General features: G+C 39.6%; 1 non-coding gene across 1 annotated transcript; it reads right to left on the bottom strand.

The window, feature by feature from the left end:
- Positions 1 to 4,393: 4,393 nt before the first annotated feature.
- On the bottom strand, positions 4,394 to 4,500 carry LOC141654517 (small nucleolar RNA R71). The gene has a single exon (XR_012548075.1). It is a non-coding gene; the product is annotated as a small nucleolar RNA R71 (small nucleolar RNA).
- Positions 4,501 to 23,903: the final 19,403 nt, after the last annotated feature.

Genomic DNA, 23,903 nt, shown 5'->3' with positions numbered 1-23,903 from the left:
TAAATAACCTTTAAAATGTTTTGGTTACTGATTCCAATTCCAGTTTTATTTATATAACTTTTCATTTATACTTTCAAGTTTCGAGGACGAAACTTTTTAAAAGATGGGGTGATTGTAACACCCGTATTTTATTAAGTTGGATAAAATTCTTTTAATTGCTATTTTGAATTTAATTACATCATTTAACGATTTATATATATATGCTTAGCTAATTAATTAATTTCATCATAATTCGATCGTTAATTTTAATAATCATTAATAAGTTTATTGAAGTTAGTTCGAGTTTATTTATTTAATAATTTCCGTTTCTTTACGAGTCCTTATGAAAGTTGTTTTAAGTGAACCCGAGATGGATTTTGGGAACAAAACCGTCCAATTAGCTATTTTGAGCTTATTTCACTAAATTAGCAATTTTTATTAATATCCGTTAGTTTTGTAAAAATCGCTAATAATTCGATTCAAGGCGATATTGTATTATTTACGTTAACTAGCTGAGTTTATTTTATTTTTACTCATTAAATTTATTTATTATTGATTCCGTTTTATTATCAAACTTTTACTAAAACCGATTTTATTAACTCGAAACGGTTTTAATAACTATCGAAGTTTCTTAACGACGAAGAAACGTCACGTATAATAAATAGCGAGGCTAGCGGTTTCTGTCTCATTTCAGAAAACGCACGTCTCTTTTCTTCATCTTTGTTCTTTGTTTTCTTCTTCTAGCGAGTCTTCTTCCCTTTTCAAAATTTGATCTGTTAATCGACGTCGGTGCTTCGTTCCTTATCCGTTTTCAACTATTTTCGTTCCATAGCATTCCTCTCGTCGTTTCCGTCAATCCGTTGTAAGTAAAATTCATTTTCGTCATGTATTTTTACAAACCCAATTTATACTTTCAGCTTTATTTATTATAAGAAGGTTGTAATTACTGAGATAGACTGGTTGGTAGAAGATTTGTTAGTCATAAATGATTAGTTCAATCGGAAAAAGGTAACAATGATAGGTTACTCAATATTACTTGTAAAATATGTTTATTTCGAATGCTGGTTAGTCTGTTTTATAATTAAGACGGTGTATAATTATATATAGGGATCCTTATGGATGTTAATTAGTCAGTTGTATAGTTGAGACGGTGTATACTGATATGTGGAGATGATTGAGACGGTGTATACTGACCTCTAGGGATCATTTGGGATGCTAGCTAGTAAGTGGTATATTTAAGACGGTGTATGCTGACATGTATGGATTGTTTTGGGTGATAATTGGTGTGTTTTATAGTTGAGACGGTGTATCTTGACATGTAGGGATTGTTTTGGACTGATTTGGACTCGTGTTGGGCGATTTTTGTAGTCTTTAGGGACTGTTTTTGAGTTGCTTTATACTTGTGGATTTCCGCTCTAAAACCGTTTTAAATGTTGACTTAGTTGGCTCAGCTAGGACTGTTTTTAGGCGCGAGAATGGAGTCTTAAAGGGACGATTGGTACTGTTGTTTTGGGCGGGACGAGAGCATCATCGTGGGTTTTCACTTTGCATTTGAGGACTGGAGTTGGGGTCGAACTTAGGCATCTTTTGGGTTACATTTTGGACTGATTTTGGGTCAGGTTATGAAGTAGGGTGAAGGGTGGCTATGGGTAGTCGGGTGGTGCTCGTGTCGGACTCTAGTGGCCCGGCGTAGCTTAGCTTGTGGCAAAGCGCCTAGCCTGCTTCATTGTGGCACAGGCGGTGGCCTAGCTAAGTCACGAGTTTGAGTCCATGTGTAGTTGGTGGTTAGGCCGAGTTTGAGGTTGTCATTATAACTTTTGAGCCGTGTCTATAAATTGTTTTGACGCTAGTTTGGTTTATTTAAAATATAATTAAATTAATTTCCGTCTCATATTTTATATAACGATAATTCGTTAATATCGTCCTTTCACATAATTATTTTAGGTGGCTCATATGTGGTTGAAGATGAAGAGTAATTTTGGGTTTTAGAAGCTTTCTCAAGTTATTACTTGTCTCTTTGCTAGCGTAAGGTAACTATTCCGAGTTACTCGACGAATTAATGTCACATTAGTAGCTGATGTTGTGTTTGTTGTTTGTTAAGTGTTTAGGTGATTGATAATGTGTTACTTTCGTTTTTCACATGATAGAAATTTTGAAATAGCATGAGAATAATATTGCGATAAAATTTGTGATTTGGGCCAAAGTAGGCCAAGACTACGAGTGGGCAGTTGACCGAACGAGTTTGGTCAAACTAGGTTTAAACCATCGACCTCGATTTGACCGATGACCCGTCGCGGGACTCGGGTCGAGGGTTTGTCTTTGAGGTGAGATTGATTGTTAGTGGAGGTTTTATGTTATGCCTTGATATTTGTAATTATCTTTTCACATGTTGGTTGTTGGATGCTTTGGATGCCTTATGCTTGAGTCTTGTTGCCTCTTTGCCATTTTATCTTATTCTCATGAATTATGAGATTAACGGTTAGCTGGAATTTGGATTACTATTGATATTGGAGATATTGTTGGATTGTCAGCTGAATATGCTCTTGCGTAACATTTCATATGCTAGGGTGTGTATGATCTTTTGTGTGTACAAGTTTGGACTCTTTGTCCCTTTTATGGTTAATTGGGTATCCTACTTGTCTTGTGTGGTGTGGGCTAAAGTATTCAAGCTGGGACTATGTCCTAGGTGAGTATTTTGGCCTTCATCATAGATAGGCCTTTATAGTCTTTGACGAGTGTATGTTCACTGCTTAATAGCCTTTGTGTTTCCGACTTGGTGGGTTTATATCCAAGTTGGGGCATGACCTCGTTACTTATTTTGAGAGTAAGTGGTCAGCTTAAGTACTAGCCAACCCTTTGGTGGACTCCTTAGGGTACTCACATGGTTTTATAAAATTGTGGGTCTTGGGTGCGGTGGTGTGTATCCGCATGTCTAGGTCTGCTTGCGGTTTAGGACTAGGGTTGTGTTGTGTCTTGGCCATGTTTTTATAGAACCTCTGAGCCAGGATACCGGTTCGATTACCTTCCCTACCTCGTGGTATAGACTCGAGTTACAAAGTGACTATTGACCGTGCTAAGAACTTATGCATGTCTCTAGATATATTGCCCTTTCTTGTTTGATGATTCTATGAATCATAGAAGGTGAGATGCAAGCCGGCTATGGTTGATAGAGTTTGGATTCCCGTGTGTTATTTGACTCACATGATAGTGTAGCTTGAGTCGGTCTAGTATTCACATGCTAGGACTATGTGTTGTTATATTGTTGTTCACATGATAAGCACGATTGTCTAGCATCTATATGCTAAGGCATTGTGTGATTCGTATTCATATTTTTATGTTTACATGTTATATTAATTATGACATTTCGTGGGGGAGAACTCGGAGTTACTCCCCACCGATGTGGCTTTAGTATTTGTATAAAATGCGAATGACAGGTAGGTGATGCATATATGGGGTACACGGACGAGCTAGCGAGCAAAGAAACCCTGGAACCTAGATTGGCTTTATTTTATTGTGACCCTTAAACACTTTTTAGGTCACATACATTTTAGGGACATATGTCTCCCTCTTTACATTTGGTTGTATAATTTGCTATTCGCGACTTTAGCGATGGTTATGTTATGACACTTCTAGTTAGACCTTGTATGTTTGACACCTTCCAATTTGGATATCTTTATAACAGGTTCAGGTTTTAAAAATTACAGGTTTTTACCCAATTGAACCTATTACAAACATATCCATGCAGTTTTATTCTAGAATTACGTGTTTACTTTTCCGCGATAAGTGAGGGTGTCACAGTTTGTTCTAATTATTTTCGAGTTGTTTGATATTTTGCATGTCTAGAAGATCACAAGGTACCTTTTTACCCATTGATCTTGAAATTGAAAGAATTTTGACCAACAATAGAAGACTTGCTAGAAATACTTTGAGAGGTATTGGTGAGATTGTGGATATTCAACCAAACAATATTGAGTTCATCAACCCTTTTGCAAGAGAAGGAGAGGAGAACCGAACACAAAATCAACCACAAAATCAACCCACGATGCCTAAATTTTCATCACATTCCGTACCAACCGAGGATAATCTACCAAATGGTACTCCCACACCACAACATTTGACCGGTAATTTCATTGCAAAATCCGCATTTATCCAATTAGTCGAAAGAAGCCAATTTGGGGGGATGCCTAGTGAAGACCCTCATTCTCACATGGAGACTTTTTGTGACTATTGTGATGCTATTTCACAAACCGGAGTGACTCAAGACCAAATTCGATGGGTCTTATTTCCTTTTTCTTTGATTGGTACCGCGAAACAATGGTTAAAGAGCCTTGATAAGGCTACTCTTGGTATTGACTCTTGGAAGAAATTGGCACATTCTTTCTACAAAAAGTTCTACCCTCCGGAAAAGACTAACATGCTAAGAGCCCAAATCACGGGGTTCAAACAAAGGGACGAAGAATCTTTGTATGAAGCTTGGGAGCGATTCAAATGAACTTGTCGCTCATGTCCTCATCACAGACTTAGCGAGTGGTTCTTGGTACAACAATTTTGGAATGGTCTTTATGAAGACTCCCGAAACATTCTCAACATGGGATGAAATGGTATGTTTACCGAAGATGACGACGATAATCAAACATGGAACAAGATTGAGGAAATGGCGGTCCATAACTCACAATATAGTAGACCTCGGGAGGCTACTAGAGGAGGAAAGCATGAAGTGGACTCTATTACTCAATCGGGTGCTCAACTTAGTGCTCATATGGATACTATCAACTTGAAGTTTGAGAAGGCTATGGCTAAACTTGAAGAAGCCTCCAAATCACCTAAGCAACATGTTAATGCCATTGTGGCATCTTCATCAATTCCAAGTGGAATATGTGAGAGTTGTGGAACTTTGGGACATGACCAAAGTGAATGTAGGGGAACAAGTGAACAAGTGAATGCTTTCCAAGCATACAAGAGTGGCACCCCTTATTCCAACTATTACAATGAAAACACCAAATTCCATCCCAACCTCTCATACAAAAGCCAAAATGTTCAAAACCCTCAAATAACATACACCCCACCTCTAATGAGAAACCAAGCTCAAAGACCCTTTTACAACCAAACCAAGGTAACCAAAATCAAACTCTATACAGTCAAACAAATGACCAAGGTTTTGATGTTCAAAAAGTGGTCCTCCAAATGCAAAAGAACCAACAAGAGTTTTTCACTCAAATGTAAAAGGATAGCCAAGCAAAAGACATCACCATTAACAACATACTAGCTCACACAAAGATGTTGGAGACCCAAATGTCTCAATTGGCATCTTCAAGTTCACAAAGACAAAAGGGGCAATTACCACCTCAAGGTAATCCTCAAAGATAAGAATCGGTGAGTGCCATCCATTTGAGGAGTGGTACAAGGTATGAAGGGCCGAAGAGGCCCGTTGATGAAGATGTTGTGAATAGTGACAAGGAAAGAGTTGTTGAAAACTCTAAAGAAGAAGAACCCATCATTCAAGAAGCTTCAAAGAAGGATGAAGAGAAGGCCAAAGGGAAGGAACCTATTGTGATTAGACTCCCTTTTCCAAGTCGTCAAGCTAAGCCTAAGTTTGATGACCAACTTGGAAAATTCATGGAGATTGTGAAAAACTTGGAAGTCTCGATTCTATTTACGGAATTAATCAATCACGTTCCGGCCTATGCAAAGTATATGAAAGACATTCTTACGAAGAAGAAATCCATCCGGAAGCTTGAGACTATTGCTTTCACTAAAGTGAGTAGTGCCATCCTACAAGGAAGTTCACCTCCAAAACTAAAGGATCCGAGAAGTTTCTCCATTCCATGTACCATTGGCGACACCACGATCAACAAAGCTTTATGTGACCTTGGGGCAAGTGTGAGTGTCATGCCATATTCGGTAAGCAAGAGGCTATGAATGGGAGAACTCAAGTGCACTAATATCACACTTCAAATGGCGGATAGATCAACGAAGACACCTTTAGGGGTATGGGAAGATGTGCCGGTAAGAATTGGCAAATTCCTCATCCCGGTGGATTTCGTTATTGTTGACATGGAAGAAGATTCCAACATTCCTATTATCTTAGGAAGGCCTTTCTTTCACACTGCAGGAGCGGTGATCGATGTAAAACATGGAGAGCTCACCCTTGAAGTGGGAGATAAAATTAAACCATCACTTTCAATCTTGACAAGACAATGAGAGCTCCCCGATTACATGAGCCATGTTTTATGGTTGATCACTATAGCCGGCAAGATGATAGGAAGAAGTTGGAATTTCAATGGAAGAAGAAAGTGAATGATGCACCATCAAAAGAGCAAGGAAATTGCAACAAAGAGAGCTTGAAAAGCTCACCCATGACAAGTAAAGAAGAAGGCCTCATTGGCCAAGACAAGAAAGAAGGAGAGTTGTCTTCATCAACTCATGACATTTTTAGTGATCAAGTAGACGAAGTATGCGGTCTTTGGGATGATGAGTTTGAAGGGATATTCAATCCCTATATCGGTAATGCTATGACCCAAGACCACCATGAATAACAACAAGTGCAAAGGTCTATTGAAGATTTTTATCATGACAATGAACAAGCTTTCGACTACTTTTTCAAGGTGTTGAGCAACATCAACAACACCTTGAACATGCCCCCTTGACATCTCATTATTGGATGAGAGTTTGGTGGAGTCCTCCCTAAACCACTACTTGTAAATATTCTAACTCCCTAACTTTCATTTTAATTATTGTATTGCATTTTTGTCAATTTTAGATTTACATTTTTATGCCTTGATCAAGATTATCATTTTTGAGAGAAGTGAGGGAGGGACTCAATTGTTTATTGATGTGTAGTGCTCTGCCTTAGTGTGGGGATAGCATTTGCCTAGGCTATCCAAGCCTTTTTAGTACCCCCACAATGAAGACCACAAGAAATGAAGGGTAAAAATGACACGGGTTACAAAGCACCCACGGATGGACCTGAATCCGTGTGGCACAGGGACAATACGAGCGACCCGACGAGGATCCGCTCGTCCTGAAAAGAACCTGAGCGTCCAGGGCCAAAGACGCTCGTCTTGAGAAGCTGGGAAAAGCAACTTTTGGGTCTGCCTGAGAATCCGAGCGTCCTACCAGAGAATCCGCTCGTCTCAGCCTGGACGGTCGTCCCAGAGGAAATCCGCTCGTCTCAGCCTCGACGGTCGTCCCAGAGGAAATCCGCTCGTCTTTTCACTGGCAATTTTTGAGATTTCTCCCTAGAAAGGAATCCGAGCGTCTCCAACTTAGGACGCTCGTCCTACCAGAGAATCCGCTCGTCTTGCTGATAAGATGCTCGTCCCCAGCCCATTTTTCCTGAACCAGTTCTGCAGCAAAAGATGCTAGTCTCGACGCCAATCCGCTCGTCTCCCCTCTGGTTTTCAAATCCAACGGGTCTTAAAAACCCCCTTTCCCCAATTCATTTTCATTCATTCAAACATAAACACTACCCCAAAACCCTCATTATCCCCATCAACCAACAACAAATTTCTCAACCAAAATCAACCAAATCAAATCCAATCTTCCTCAAAACAAAATTAAATCACTCCTTTACCAACAACAAGTGATTAAAACACCAACATCTTCAAGGTATGAGTCGATTTTTGGGATACAAGGTAACATTCAAATATCCTAAATCGATTTGGGTATAACTAGAAATTGAAGATTTCAAGCTTTCTTTGGTGTTACTAAGTAAAGGAGCATGGCAAGAACAAAAGGTGGAAGTAAGGCACCCCAAAAGAAGAACCTTTCTAAGAGACAACAAACTCTTCAAGCTATTCAAGCATCAAAGGCATTGGTAGTTCATAATGCAAGGTTGGAAATTCAAGAGCAAGATCCTCCTATGGAAGCTACTACTTCTACTACTCCGGTTGTTGAACAACTAACCGATTATCCGGAGGTAATTTTCACTTTCGACTCCCATAGGAAGAAATTTATTTCCTTTGCTAAGAAAACTATCTTGCCCACCAAGTTCATTTGTCAAGACACTTTGTCGAAATTGGGTGTCCTAGAGCAAACAAAGACCTTTTTAGAGTCTATGGGATTGATTACATTGTTTGAAATGCAAGAGTTGACTTACTCATCCCTCACCTTAGAGTTTTTGAGCTCTTTGAAAGTCACCAAGGTGGAGACCCGAATCAATATTGAGTTTCGTCTCGAGAATGTTGATAGATGTTTGTCTTATGGAGAATTTGGTAAAATATTTGGCCTTAGTGATGACCCGACTTATACAAAGAAGCCTACCAAGTATGACCCCGCTCCTTTATGGAAGGCCATTACCAGAAAAGAATTTACATCTTATCATGATTGTCTTGCTCTCTTAGTCCATCATCCGGGCATAAGAGTATGGCACAAGGTTATTGGGCATACTTTGATTGCTAGAAAAGGTACAAACCATTTCACCAAACTTGACTTTATTTTTCTTGAGTCGACTTTGAACATCAGAAGAGAGTTCACAAAGCTATACAATGCTTTACGACTTTTGATTGAAATATGGCTCAATGTTGATTGTGGCAAAGAAGGCACGGCCTTTATTGTTAATGGAGGATTAGTGACTTATTTGGCTAAGCACTTTAACCGGAATTTCAACAAGAATGACACATATACACCGGTAAAGGGAGGCCATATCATTGATCTAGCCACCATGGTCCAAAAGTTCAAATGGGTCAAGAATGATACTCTTGATAACAAACTTGGGTGGTTGACAAATGAAGCTAAATCCTTCATCACATTGCCTAGCAAGATTTGCAGATTGAATGTTCATAGGCCCAACTACCTTATCCCACTCTCCGAGGAAGCCGAATATATTATTCAACACCAAGGGAAAGAAGTTGTCGAGCCCTCCTCCTCCATTATCATCCCACCTTACCCATTCACCTACCATGAATTTAAACCCGAAAATGCTAAGGCGGGGAATGACTACTTGACTCTCTTCATGAAAGAAATGCACAAGCAAGCTTATGAGGATAGAGTCAATGCTTACAAAGCACAATATCCGCCCCTCCTACATCTTGCTAGGCAATGAATTCTCGATCCATCTTGTCCTTTGCCTAGTTGGGCGGATAAGGAAACCTTCTTTCCTAGTGCTTCTAGAAGTGGTAACTTGGGTGAAGAGGAGATGGTTGTTGATGAGAGTGGTGAGCAAGAAGGTGAAGAAGAAGAAGAGAATGAAGAAGAAGAGGGAAGTGCAAGTGAGAGTGGTGATGACTCCACATCCATGGAGGTTGATGATGCCTCAAGTGAGGAGGTTGATGATGATGGTGATGACGCAATGAGCGAGGACTAGCAAACTCTTGGGAGGATCCTACATTCTTACACCTCCTTTATGGTTTGTCTACTTCTCTTGTTTTTCTTATAATTTTATCTTGATCATGATTTGTGGAGTCCTAGCATCATCTAGAGGACTAGCACCTTGTTCCCATTAAGGCGTTCATTTTATTGTTCCCATTTTCAAAATCCAAAATGACAAATTTTAGTTTCATGCATTGCATCTTTATGCATGAACTCCCCCAATTTTTGACATTAGAAATAGTGTCTATTTTGATTTGGGGAAGTTTATGCATATGCATTGGGAGCTAATCTAAATTATGCTCTCCAACATAACAAAAAAAACCATGCATCATATAGCATAGCTTAGTTTGCATTCACTTATGTTTATATGTCATATAATTTGCATTTAGTTTAGAAATCATGCATTTGCATATAGATTGCATAATTTCCTATCGTATTGGCCATTGAGGACAATGCCCATGCTAGTGTGGGGATTGGGAATTCTAACTTGACTTTCTAAACAAAAATCAAAAAAAAAAAAAAACAATTGAAAAATTTTGAAAAATGCATAAAAATTTGAAAAATTAAAAAATCCAAAAACATGTTCATTTCCTTTGTAGTGTAGTCTTGTATATATTGTTTTGTATATATTGTGTTTGTTCATACTTTTCACATTAATCGACTACGCCACATCCGAGACATGAGGATATAGAAGACCGCATGGTATGATCTTTCCAATATCCTTTTTCCTCTTTATGTTAATGACTATGTGGCTTTATTTTGATTGATGCGGTATAAACAATGTGAATTTAGAATTGCATTTAGTTTATTTGGCATACTAGTTGGTAGAAGCATATGCATTAGGTTGTATATATGTTAGTTGCATCATGCCATATAGTTGCATTTAGGAAAAAATTTGTGAAACCGTCTATTTGGGAAGTTTGACAAGTGTATATAAGGCCCTTGTAGATGCTTTTTCTTCTTAAGACTTTGCTTGTTAGAATACTTGTAAAACACTCTAGGATGTGTCATGCTAGTATCCTTTGACCCATGGATTAAGGCCTAGTCAAGAGTACCTTGTGGTGTGATAACTCCTTGGCTACCGTTTATTCCAAGGTGACCCTTGAAACCATGCAACCATCCATCATCCATGTTCTACCACATTTTGTCATCAAAGGGAATGGGCACAAAAAATTTTCAAGATTTGAGTTCGAGAAATGAAATGAAAAGTTGAAAAAGTTTGCAAATTGCATCAAATTAAAAGAGAAGCAAAAATAGATTTCTAAAGCTTCAAAAATAAGCACCCTCACTACAAATGGGGTGACTTTTAAAATGGTCAAAAGAAATGCAAAAGGTTGAAAAATTGTCAAGTGTTAAAAATGTCAAACATTAAAAGAAATGGCAAAAAGAAAGTGTTCTCAAATGTCAAATGCCACAAGAAATTGGGGGGAAAAACAACAACAAAAGCAAACTCCCAAAATGAAACTCAAATTCTATTGATCCCTTTTCCATTGAATCCACTCTTGTGCATGGTAGAGAGGGGACGACCCTTCTTCTTGTCTAGGCAAGAAGGGGAATTCCGCGATCCTCCAGTGTTTCTAACACCATAGGGAGTCTATTCTTGACAAAAGCATTTAACGATTGAGGACAAAGGTAACCTCGCTTGACACAACTTGGAGGTGATTTATTGGTATCCTTCTAGGCTTAGTAGTTTGAAGAAACCATATCTATAATGGAATGTGTACCCTTAGATTGCTTCCCCTTTAGATAATTTCCGCCACTTAGATGAGGAAAGTGGCTATTCATTTTTGTAGATGCATCCACTACTTGATTTTGCGTGCTTTAATGTTTGGATGTGTCACCATTTTGGCAAGACCCACCTTGCCTTGCAAGAAGGCATCCTACCTCATGGTTGTCTTGTTGCGAGTTGAAGGGGCAGAGTGAGACCCGCTAATTGTCTCACATTGGCTATATTAGTAGGTTAGTTTAAATAAGGGTTCTAGTTTTGCCACCTCTTTACTCGGGACGAGCAAAGGTTCGGTTTGGGGATATTTGATGTGACTCATTTTAGAGCATATTTAGTCCCCGAATTAGCCTCGTTCCTATGCTTTTTAGTGCATAATTGGGTCATTTACTATCTTTAGTCTTTCTTTTTGCATATTCTTTGAGGTTTTGATCCCTTGGTAGGAAAGGAGTAAGAACCTTGCATTTTCATGGCAAAATGGAGCTAAATTGATCGAATCTAATGACCAAGCATCAAAGGGAAGACAAGACTAGAAGGCCTATGTAAATAATTAAGTAAGTGGGCAATGATGAGAAGATCCTTGCATCTCCAACAAGATCCTTGAGGATTGTTGGAGTAAGAAAAGAAGAGAAGCTGACTGGCTAACAATCCGGGCGTCGCAGTGCACGGGACGAGCGTCCTGGCCTGCTACAATCCGAGCGTCCTGTGGCCAATCCGCTCATCCTGGCCCCTCTCAATCCGAGCGTCGCCCTCAGCAAGCCGCTCGGATTCCTTTCCAGTGCAGGCCGTCCCTCCCTCAAGCCGCTCGGGACAAGCATATTCCATGAAGACCACCAAAACGGATATGCACATCTCCCTCGAGAGGAGCACTTCCTCAACTTTTCTTAAGGGTCTTAATCGTCATTTAAGCCCTTAGTAACCCTAATTTATGTACCTAATCCTTAGTATAAATACCCCATTGTACTAATTAGATTATCATGTCCTTCATATACTCTTTTTATGTTATTCTAATCTCATCTTAATCTTGTAATCAACTCTTAATTAAGCTTTAATACAAATCTCATTTCCTTAATTTTTCTATTATTCATCATTTATTTTGGATAATTGAAGATTATTTGGGTATTATTGGGAGATTGACAACCTTCCATCAATCATTAAGTACTTCTATTATTCTTTGCTTATTATTTTGGAATCATCATTAGGTATAATTCTCTTAATCCCTTTTTAATTATTGTTAATCATTTCCATTCATTCATCATGTTTTTCCTTGTTAATATGATTGACAACCTTATTAGCATGTTAAACTTGATAATGAGTGAGTAGTCTCTTAACTAGGGTTAATGAGGAATTAGGGGGAAACCAACATGGGGGATGATTCATGCTTAATCTATTATGTTCACATAATTTATTTGCTTGCTTGTTGTGATCTCAACTTATGCACATGTTATGTTTGATGAAATGCGAGCCTATGAATCCTTGCATTTTTTACCCATCACCTACCTATTCAATGAGACTTGTAAGACATAAACCAACTCGAGTCTCATTAGACCATGCATATAGTTGATTAGGGAGGATTAAGTCGACTTGTAGGTGTTGTACAATCTAATCGATTCGGCTTCGGGACCCAAACCTTCCTAGGATCGTAAGATATAAACCAACTCGATCCTATCACAACAATAATTGCTTGCTTATAATTTGAGAATATGTTTGTATGATCAATTCCCATGTATCCCCTATGAACCCATGACACCCTAGTTCTTTTAATCAATTGTTTACATCTCATTTTAATCATCTTGCTTGTTTATTTACATTGTTATTTAGTTTAGTGATCTCTTATCTCAACCCAAATTGTGACACCCTTAGACACGACCATTTGCAATCGAAAATCTTACATCAATACCCGTCCCTTGGGATCCGATCTTTACTTACCTCTTTACTAATAGTAGAGTAGTTTGTGAAGTTATAAATATTGTTTTGGTCTAGGTAACTTTTGACGACGAGTAACAAAACCGACGAACCATAGTGTCGAGAGGCTATAATGTAGTTGATACGATATAGTGAGCCATGTTGTGGAGTTAGTCATAGTTGGTGTCGTTAGTGTTAGGAGTTCATGTTTTATAGGTTGGGTTTGAACTTCGGGGACGAAGTTCATTTTAAAGAGGGAAGACTGTAATACTACGGTTTTCTGTACTGTTGGGTACTCTATCGAATAAGGCTTACTATGTCGAGTAAGTGAGTTTTGGTTAAGAACCAGTGTACTGTCTGATGGGTACTCGATTGAGTAGGTGTCACTCGATCGAGTAGGGGGCATTCGATCGAGTAAGTGACTTACTCGATCGAATAAGTGTGTTTTTACGGGTTATTTGTCGGGTTTGATAGCAACGCGAGAAGGTTATAAAAACACTTGTCGTCAGTTTCTTTTCATTATTTACCCTATTCTAAACTTCACAAAGATAAAAACAAGTTGGATTGCTCTAATCTCTCTCATTGCTATCAAATCCCAAGGCTTGTGTCCTCGGAATCAAGAGTTCTTTACGCTATTTAGACCGTCATGTTGTGGGTACGATTCTAGTATGATTTTTATGTCGTTTCATTGATTTTAGTTGAAACCTTAATTTTGTATTTTTGGGGGTTTTGGGAGTATTGTGATTGTTAGATAGTAATTGTATGATTGTGATTATAAGAGGTGATTTTGTTGAAAAACGGTTTTGATTAGCTGATTGTGACGATCTTGGTGAATTGCTTTTTCAGGTAGGGTTTCCCTACTCGGTTATTCATTACCTAATATCTGATGGTTGATTGTGGTTGATTATTTAATGTTGTTGATCTATATCATATTGGTATTGGTAATTGGAAATTGGAAATTGTTGTTGTATAGTTGGTTGGTTGTGTTTGTCTGTGGTTCGCGAGGTGCGTCCTCGGCTGAGTGGAGTCACTTGCGGCAGTGGCTTCACGCCCTTGATTCGCCTCTTGTGGTTCCCGTCACAAGGGAGATGTGCACATTAAGGAACTTGGGTTTTCGCTCGGAGATGATGAGCTGGGATTTGGTGGGAACGGCTGCGGTCCCCCACTGGAGGTATGGAATATCTGTTGCGATGGATATTCTGGCAGGACTACACACTTTAGTGTGTAATCAGGTGTGTAGAGATGTGACGGGTTGGGTGATCTGTATATTGATATCTTGCATATATTGTATTGTGTAATAAGTAACTGACCTCGGTTAATTGTTTTAAAAACAATGGTGATCCATTCGGGAATGGTGAGCAGTTCTTGAGCAGGTATGAGATGGACGCGCATGGGATAGCTGGGATTGAGTCACCACGTGTCACTAGAGTCTTCCGCTATGTCGTTGAACTTGTATTTCTTTTTAGTTGGTTTTGATATTTGGAACAGTTGTATCACTTTACAGTTTTGGGATTTTGGTTATGTAATCAGTTAAACTTATTTATCTAAAGTATGTTTCTTTATTGTCAATTTGATATACATTTCCTCGGGTAACCGAGATGGTAGCACTTCCATGCATTAGGTGGTCCTGGTAAGGCACCTTGGTGTATGGGGGTGTTACAGTTTTGGGGAACAAAAGGGAAGGGAATGGGTGGTGTCTAAGGAGGTTCGAACCCGGGACCAAAGGGGGATGGGATGTACCAAAGCTACTCCTCGAAACTCATGCTCAAAGTTATTCTAAAATCGAGCTTAAAACCGTCTCAAAATCTCGTTTAAAACCGCTTAAAAAATTAATTCTTCGAATTAAAATACAGCGATAAAATACGAAACCGTCACACATTTAATTTCAAATAAGTTCAAAATAAAAACTTTGAATAATAATTTATTTTTCAAATAAATTATAAAAGCTTTAAATTTTAAAAAAACTCGAAAATATGAAAATCGAAGAAATAAATTTCATTTATTTCGAAATAATTTAAATTTCATTTAAATTATAGACCGTAAAATAACGCTTGTTCCGCATCACAAAAAGGAATCCGCTAACGAGCAATGTAAGTAAACATGTGTCCTATCATCATCGGGTGTTTTATCGGGATTTCTGCAAATTCCAATATCGACGGTTACGAGTATCTACAGAATCCTTTGATGCCAACTGATCTAGCACCAGTCAAAAGAAATTCAGTTGACTATGATGCTAACAAAAGAGTGCAACAGATGCAACAAATCCATGCTCAGGTTAGAAAACAAATTGAAAAGGCAAATGCTGGATACAAGGCCAGAAAGGGTCCAAAGAAGTCAAGAGAATTTGAAGTTGGGATCTGGTCTGGCTACACTTAAGGAAGGAAAGGTTCCCTAATAAAAGGAAGAACAAGCTGATGCCTAGGAAAGATGGACCATTGGAGATAACTGAGAAGATAGGACCTAGTGCCTACAAACTGAACTTGCGTGGTAAGTATGGTGTTCTTGGCACCTTCAACATAGGTGATATACAACCATACTATGAGAACTTTGATGATGAAGAAGGTTTTCAGGATTTGAGGTCAAATCCAAATCAAGAAGGGGAGGTTGGAGCAGGAGCTCACTTAGCCTACATACCCTGACCCGGATCGAGCATTGTGATGCGTGCCTTTTATATAAGGTTTTTACCTCATTTTTACACGCATTTCTGTACTTTTTATGTAGCATCTAGCTACAAATACCCCCGAATATTCTACTTTGGTTCGTTTTATGTAATTTGCAGGAATTGACCAAAGAGGAGCTAAACCGAGCCTTAATCGGTCCCATTTGCATGCATTTATGGAGAATGAGGAGCCGGAGTTTGGAAATCTAACACTTGGAAGACGCGTGAGCTGGATTCGGGAAGTGTTTCAAGGTCTAACGTGCTTAAACAAAATCGATCGAGTAGATTTTATGCTCGATCGAATGCTTTATATACCTAAGGATGCTCGATCGACCATTTCGAGTTTACACAAGAGGAGACAAAGCAAGAAGTGCTCGATCGAGTGGTTTATTTCCACTCGATCGAGTGGTTTGGTGTTAATTTACTCGATCGAGTGGTTTATTTCCACTCGATCGAGTAGTTTGTCCTGCTTTAGTCTATTTTCCGCCTAATTATCTTATGGGCTTTTGTAATTAGTCCGAGATTAGGTTAGAGTGTGTTTTTCGTATAAGGCGAGGAGTGAACAACGTAATCGCCCTTCCTCTCCTCTCTTCGATCTGTTCATTTTTACTCTATCAAGTTCTTGTTCTTTGGATTTTCCCTTCTTTTACTCACTTGCTACTCAGATTTGGATTTATATATTGGTATTATCAATCTCTTTTAATCTCTTAATTCTTAATCATTTGCTTTAATTCTTTCTTCCCTTTATTGTTATCATAATTGCTTTAATTCAATTCTTGTTAGTTTATTTATCATGTTTAATTCTCTTTATTATCTATTTGTTGTTATTGATAATTCGATGATGTTGAGTAGCTAATTTCCCTCATTAGGACTAAAGGGGATCCATAATTATGAAGGGATAGTAATCGATTTATTGGGTTAATCTTTGGTATAGTCTTTGTTGTTTAAATGCTACATTTATCATGTCTGTCTATTTGAGTCGACGCAATTAGACATTTATATCTTAGTGACCCTTGACCTGGACCGAAAGGTTGGAAAAGGCGAGACTAATGCGAACAATAAGGTATTGTAGTTAGGGCGAAAGCTAAGCTATTTACGCTTTAGGGCGAATTGAGTCCGAAAGGAGATATTCACTGCTCCTTAGATCGTATTTGCATTGACCTGAGACCTAGATTACTTAACCGGATGATTATGGTGAACCGTCTGTCTTAGCTGTTTTTCTCTCCTTGGTTGATCTTTATTCTCTTATTTTCTCTTCCTTACCTTCTTATTAGTTTAGAATATCACAATTAAAAACCCCCAATTTGGTTACCTTGAAACTTAGATTAAAGTGGCAATTTCCTACCTCTCTGTGGATTCGACCCGACTTCCCTAGCTATATTAGTTAGAGCCGAGTTGGTATTTTTGACAGTGCGCGATAGACGTGTCAAATTTTGGCGCCGTTCTTGGGAGGTGGCGCAATTTTGCTGCTTTAATTAAGTTTGTCTCTCGTCTCAAGGAATTTATTCCTTGAGGTGATCTCATTTCTGCAAAGTTTTGATTAGTTTTGCGGGTTGTTCGTTGCTTTGTAAGTCTATTTGCCGAATGCCTAAATTACGGGTTTGTTGATTCTCGAGCATATAGAGCCATGTGGTAGATGTGGCATGGAAGAGCATGACCCTATTGGGTGCATGGAAAGTGTAGAGCGCGTCCTTGCTTATCAAGTACAAGCAAGGAGTTCCTTTTTCTCACCAGTTTGTATGAAGAAATAAAGAATATCTCTACTCCCTCCGCGCCGAGCCGCGGTTTTTCCTTCGCAAATGAAGAAATTGCTGAATTAAAATCCTTTGTGATGAGCATATCACAACAGTTTGAAGAGAATTGCAATAGGAAAGAAACGGTCATAGCGGAATTGAGAGAACAAGTCGCGCGATTAACACTCGCGAAAGACCAAGCCAAGCTTCTCTGACATGCAATCCGTTAGTGCAACGAATTTCCAAGTTGGCCTTACTCATGAAGGGCCAAAGGTACCAGAAGACGAGGTTTTGATAGCTGAAGATGCCTCGGAGGATGATATGGATGAGTTTTTAGCCGAAATACTTGTTGCGTGTAGTCAAGATACTCGATCGAGTGAATCAATTCATCCCATCACTCGATCGAGTGAAATTACTGGTCGATCGAGAAGTGCACTAATTGACGATGGTCGATCGAGTGATATTCTTACTCGATCGAGTAAATTTGCTGCAGAAATCACTCGATCGAGTGATAAAACCGTCGATCGAGTAAGACGAGAAAGAGAATGGTCGATCAGTGGTAATTGTGCTCGATCGAGTACGAAAGTGGCGGAGATCCTATTTTACTATCTAATTCCGCTACCGTGTCATCTTCCCCTGCTGCGGAGATGTCACGCATTGATAAAGGTAAAGAGAAAGTTGCGGGTCCACTCATTGCTACCGAGTGCCCTTCCTGTCGTCGAAGGACGCAAAGATCGAGCGACGATCACGGTAAGTTTGTGGACATTGTGAAGAATCTCCAGGTAACAGTCCCTTTTCCGAACTTGTTACTCAGGTACCTACTTACCGCTGACTTCTGTTAGTAGTACTTAGGTATTTATTTTTGGTACATAACGACCGTATCAAATTTTGGCGCCGTTGCCGGGGAAATTTATGAAAGATATTGTGACGCGTAAGAGAAATTTAAGTGAATTTGAGACGATTTCATTTATGGAAGAGTCTAGTAATTTGCTTTTGAATAAGGCTCCTCCAAAAATGAAAGACCCGGGCAGCTTTTCTATTACCTGTATTATAGGCAACGTGGTTATTGATAAGGCTCTTTGTGATTTAGGAGCCGATGTCGTGTCATGCCCCTTTCATGTCAATAAACTGAACATGAGTCATCTTAAAGTGACTAACATTACCCTACGGATGGCTGATAGATCTCGTTAGGAAGCCCTTAGGTGTCTTAGAGGACGTGTACGTGAAAATAGGCGAGCTCTTTATCCCGATTGATTTCATTGTTTTGAGATATAGTGAGGACACCGGACCGAAATTATCTTAGGAAGACCATTCCTTTATACAACTGGGGCCGTTATTGATGTCAAACAAGGGCGTTTGACTCTTGCGAGGGGATGACGCGATCACCTTGATCATCTAGCACTTTGGCTCGACCAATGATAGAGGATACTTGTTATTCGGTTGATATTATTGACGAGTCTATCTATGACTTCTGGTCGGGTTCTTTTATGAAGGACCCACTAGAACCTCTTATGCTTTTTGATGAGTGTGCGAGATAGCCCAGGGCAGCGAAAAAAGACGCTGCGTTGGATTTGCTTGTTGATGATTTAGATGAGCATGAGGGAGAGCAAGTGGAACAAATGATTAGCACTCTTTGCTCCATTGAGGTAAAGGTACCGGAACGTAAGCCTCTCCCTTCTCATCTTAAATATGTCTTCTTAGATGATCTTTGAGCAATTTCGGTCATTGTTAGTGCTAAGCTTGATAATGATCAGTGACTTCTTTGTTAGCATACTTAAGAAAAACAGAAAGCAATGGGTTATTCAACGGACGATATCAAGGGGATTAGTCCCGATGTTTGTATGCACAGGATAGAGCTTGAGGAAGATCACAAACCTTGCGAGACGGGGTCGGCCCACTGAACCCGAGAAGATGCGAGATGTTGTGATGGCTGAGGTAATGAAGCTGCTAGATGCATGTATTATTTATTCTATTGGTAATTCTAAATGGGTGAGTCCGATCACAGTGGTCCCGAAAAAGGAGGGACAAGCGTAGTTAAGAATGATAAGGATGAATTAATACCTACTCGAGTAGTGACCGGTTGGCGGATGTGCATAGATTACAGACAAACAATGCCGCCACCAAGAAAGATCACTTTCCCCTTCCTTTTATTGATCAAATGGTAGAAAGGTTAGCTTCTCATAAATTTTTATACTATTTAGACGGGTATTCCGGGTTCTTTCAGATCCCTATCCACCCAGACGATCAGGCTAAGACTACATTTACTTGTCCTCATGGCGTTTTTGCTTATCGCAGGATGCCTTTTGGTTTGTGTAATGCCCCTTCCACCTTTCAAAGGTGCATGATGGGGATATATTCAGAGTATATTGAGTCTATTATAGAAGTTTTTATGGACGATTTCAGTGTATATGGAAGTGATTTTTCTAACTGTCTGTCTAACCTTGAGAAAGTGTTGCAGCGCTGTATTGAGGTTAATCTTGTGCTGAACTGGGAGAAGTGCCACTTTATGGTCAACGAGGGAGTTGTTTTAGGGCACTTTGTTTCTGATAGGGGAATAGAGGTTGATAAAACAAAGGTGGAAGTGATTCAGCAATTACCACCTCCTGTTAATGTTAAGGGGGTAAGGAGTTTCCTTGGTCACGCCGGCTTTTATCGCCGGTTTATCAAGGACTTCTCAAAGATTGCTAAACCACTTACATAGTTGCTACTTAAGGATGCCCCTTTTGTGTTTATCGATGATTGTCTTTCTGCTTTTAACAGGTTAAAGCGGGCTTTAGTCTCTGCGCCGATCATACAAACCTCCCCGACCGGGACTTGCCGTTTGAGATTATGTGTGATGCGAGTGACTATGCACTAGGAGCGGTGCTAGGCCAAAGGAAAGACAAAGCTTTGAATGCTATCTACTATGCGAGCCGAACTCGGATGAGGCTCAAGTGAAGTACACTACCACTTTGAGAAAGAGCTGCTAGTATAGTTTATGCCTTAGAGAAGCTTCGTACTTATTTAGTTGGGTCGAGAAGTTCTTGTTTTTACTGCGACCATGCGGCTTTGAGGCATCTCCTTGCTAAGAAGGAGGCTAAACCATGACTATTGAGATGGATACTCCTTCTTCAGGAGTTTGATTCTGATTAAGGATAAGAAAGGAGCCGAGAACGTTGTAGTGATCACTTGTCGCGACCATGCGACAAGAAGGGGAAGATTCTCTACCTATTGATGATTCTTTTCCTGACGATACTTTAATTGCTCTTATATCATCTATTGTTGACCAAGAACCTTGGTATGCAGATATAGCTAACTTCGTTGTCGATGGCAAGTGCCGCGACCTTTCTCATCGCAGAGGAAGCGTTTTACGTATAACGCTAAGCAAGATATACAGGATGATCCTTATTTGTTTAAGGAATGTGCAGACGGTCTCTACAGACGGTGTATTCCGCAGTGGGAGGCCAAAGTAGTCCTGGAAGGCTGTCACTCCTCTTCCTATGGTGGTCACCACGGTCCATCGCGCACCGTGGCTAAGGTACTTCAGTCTGGTTTTTACTGGCCTTCTTTGTTTGCTGATGCTAAGTCTTTTGTTTCAGCTTGTGATGCTTGCCAAAGATCAGGGAACATTTCAAAGAGACATGAGATGCCACAAAGCGGCATCTTAGAGGTTGAGGTTTTCGATGCTTGGGCATTGATTTCCAAGGACCGTTCCCGTCTAGTAAAGGTAACAGGTACATCTTAGTGGCTGTAGATTATGTGTCCAAATGGGTTGAGGCAATTGCTTCACCCCATTGTGATGCCAAGACCGTGATAAAAATGTTCAAAAAGGTCATATTTCCCCGATTTGGTGTCCCTAGGGTCGTCATTAGTGATGGGGGAATGCACTTTAAGGAAAAGAAACTAACTTCTATTCTGTCTAAAGTTGGTGTCCAACACCGGCGAGGTTTGGGGTATCATCCCCAAACTAGTGGTCAGGTTGAGGTCTCTAACCGCGAGTTGAAAGAGATCTTGTCTAAGGTAGTTTCTAAATCACGGAAGGATTGGAGTCTTAAGTTAGAGGACACATTATGGGCTTACAGAACTGCCTTTAAGACACCGATTGGTGTATCACCTTATAGGTTAGTTTATGGGAAATCATGTCACCTACCTGTTGAGTTGGAATGTAAGGCTTGGTGGGCAATTCGTGAGCTTAACTTTGATTCTAAGTTGTGTGGTCAGAATCGTCTTTTGCAGCTAGATGAGTTGGAAGAGTTTAGGCTTAATGCCTATGATAGCTCGCGCATTTACAAAGAAAAGACGAAGAGATGGCATGACAAGAGAATTCTACCTCGGGAGTTCCACGTTGGGCAAAAGGTGCTGTTGTTTAATGCCCGATTGAGATTGTTTCCTGGCAAGCTGAAGTCCAGGTGGAGTGGTCCTTATACGGTGACAGCTGTTACCAAATTTGGATCCGTGGAGCTCGAAGATCCCGAAGGTCATAGGTTCAAGGTGAATGGCCAATATGTGAAGCATTACCACGAGGCGAATGAAGCAGACAATCGTGTTGAAGTCTTGTACTTTGACGAGCTAGACGCGCCCGATTATTTGATGCCGAAAGGAAGGTCGTGCGGGACCTCATAAACCAGCTCTCCGGAGGCGGCCGGATTGTTTTATTGTACTTTTGTTGAACTATTTATTTTTCTTTAGCTTTATGTTGAACTTTAGACGCTGTTTTACGAACTCTTTATGCTTTCCTTGCTTTGAAATGCGTGTTTTGCAGGTTACTTCACTCGATCGAGCAGTTTTCTACTCGATCGAGCGCTTTTTGGGGTAATTTTCACTCGATCGAGTGATATTCTTACTCGATCGACCAAAGCAGAAATCGCATCTACTCGATCGACTGGTTTTCTACTCGATCGACCAAAGCAGAAATCCCTATTTTTGGTACAATGAGGGCATTGTACGGTTTGGTTTGGGGAGGTATGCATCCATATCTGTGTCTGCATGTTTTTCTTGCATTTTTGCTTGCACGTTTATTTATTTTCGCATGCATTGTCTATTTTAATTCGAAAAATCTCATAAAATTCAAAACATTTTTCAAAATTTTTCCACGTTTAATTTGAGTCGGAACGTTTGAACATTGACGCTACATTGAATCTTTACTCGAGCCTTGCATATTCTTGACATTTAGTTGGCATGATTATGTGCATAATCTACGAGTTTTTGTTTCTCTCTTATCTGAACGAATAGACTTGATTCATTATGTCGGCAAGCTACATTACATTCTGAGGTTAGAGCTTTATAAACTGGTGACATTCATGACCAGTTTCATTTAGGATGTGAGTAGTACTCTCTTTAAGGCATGTAACATCAATTTGCATAAGCATGAGTCCAGTTTTCTTAATACCTGTATGCATTCGGTCTGTGGATGGTGACACATGTTAGGAGAGGCAGTTCCTTTTATTTCATTCTACCCATGAGCCCCACATAGCCAAATTGCCTTTTGTCCTATTAGCTACTTTCTATAATGCTTCCTACCCTAGCCGAGCTAGTGACGAGTAGATGTTGGAATGTTTTATTGCAATATGGTTATTTTGTCTGATTTTCAGAAGATGGTGGAAGAATTGAAGGGAATGAAAGAAAAGAATTGTTGAGAAAAAAAAGAAAAAAAAAGGGAAACGAAAAAAAAAACGAAAAGAAAGAAAGAAAAAAATAAGTCAAATGAAAAGAACGAGAAATTGTATGAATAATTTTCACTCCCATGCCTTACTTATATCTTATGGGGAGTTGACGAGTTCTTGGTGTTTTGTGAGTTTAGTGCATGGTTTTTGCACCGTTTCATCTTGTTATATTGAGTACGAAGTTGGGATGCAGTTGTATTTGGAGTCGTTGTTGCTAGCCTGGCTATTGACCCCACATATCCAAATTCATCTTAGCCCCTTTTTACCCAATACCTCACTTACCCAAATTTAAGTCCTCGGCATGTGTCTTGGTCATTAGTATGGTTGGAATGCATATGTACGGTTATAGAGACTTTATTCATGTTAACTGCATGCATGCTCTTATAGGTCGAGTTAGGTGAGTGTCCTTACTTCTTTCTATCTTTCACATATATACTCACCTTGTGCCTAATTTTGAGTGATGAGCGACCCGTGAGAGTCCGATATCTTTTGAGTCTTGCAAGGTCGACGATTCAGTAAGTTTGAAACATTGATTTAACTCGTTTGCACTTCTCATTTGCCACTTTGTCATTTTGTTGCATTAAATTGGTTTTAGTGGGTGGTTTGTAGCTGATGCGTTGGTCCCGTTCCACTGTTATTTCTTAGTTGCATTCATATTTGCTTTGAGACAAGCAAAGGTTTGGTTTGGGTAGATTTGATGCGTGTCTTTTATATAAGGTTTTTACCTCATTTTTACACGCATTTCTGTACTTTTTATGTAGCATCTAGCTACAAATACCCCCGAATATTCTACTTTGGTTCGTTTTATGTAATTTGCAGGAATTGACCAAAGAGGAGCTAAACCGAGCCTTAATCCGTCCCATTTGCATGCATTTATGGAGAATGAGGAGCCGGAGTTTGGAAATCTAACACTTGGAAGACGCGTGAGCTGGATTCGGGAAGTGTTTCAAGGT

Source organism: Silene latifolia, chromosome 4 (assembly GCF_048544455.1).
Source record: "Silene latifolia isolate original U9 population chromosome 4, ASM4854445v1, whole genome shotgun sequence".
NCBI classification, from domain to species: domain Eukaryota; kingdom Viridiplantae; phylum Streptophyta; class Magnoliopsida; order Caryophyllales; family Caryophyllaceae; genus Silene; species Silene latifolia.
The sequence above is the reverse complement of the archived record's forward strand: the minus strand, read 5'-3'. Positions and strand labels throughout refer to the sequence as shown.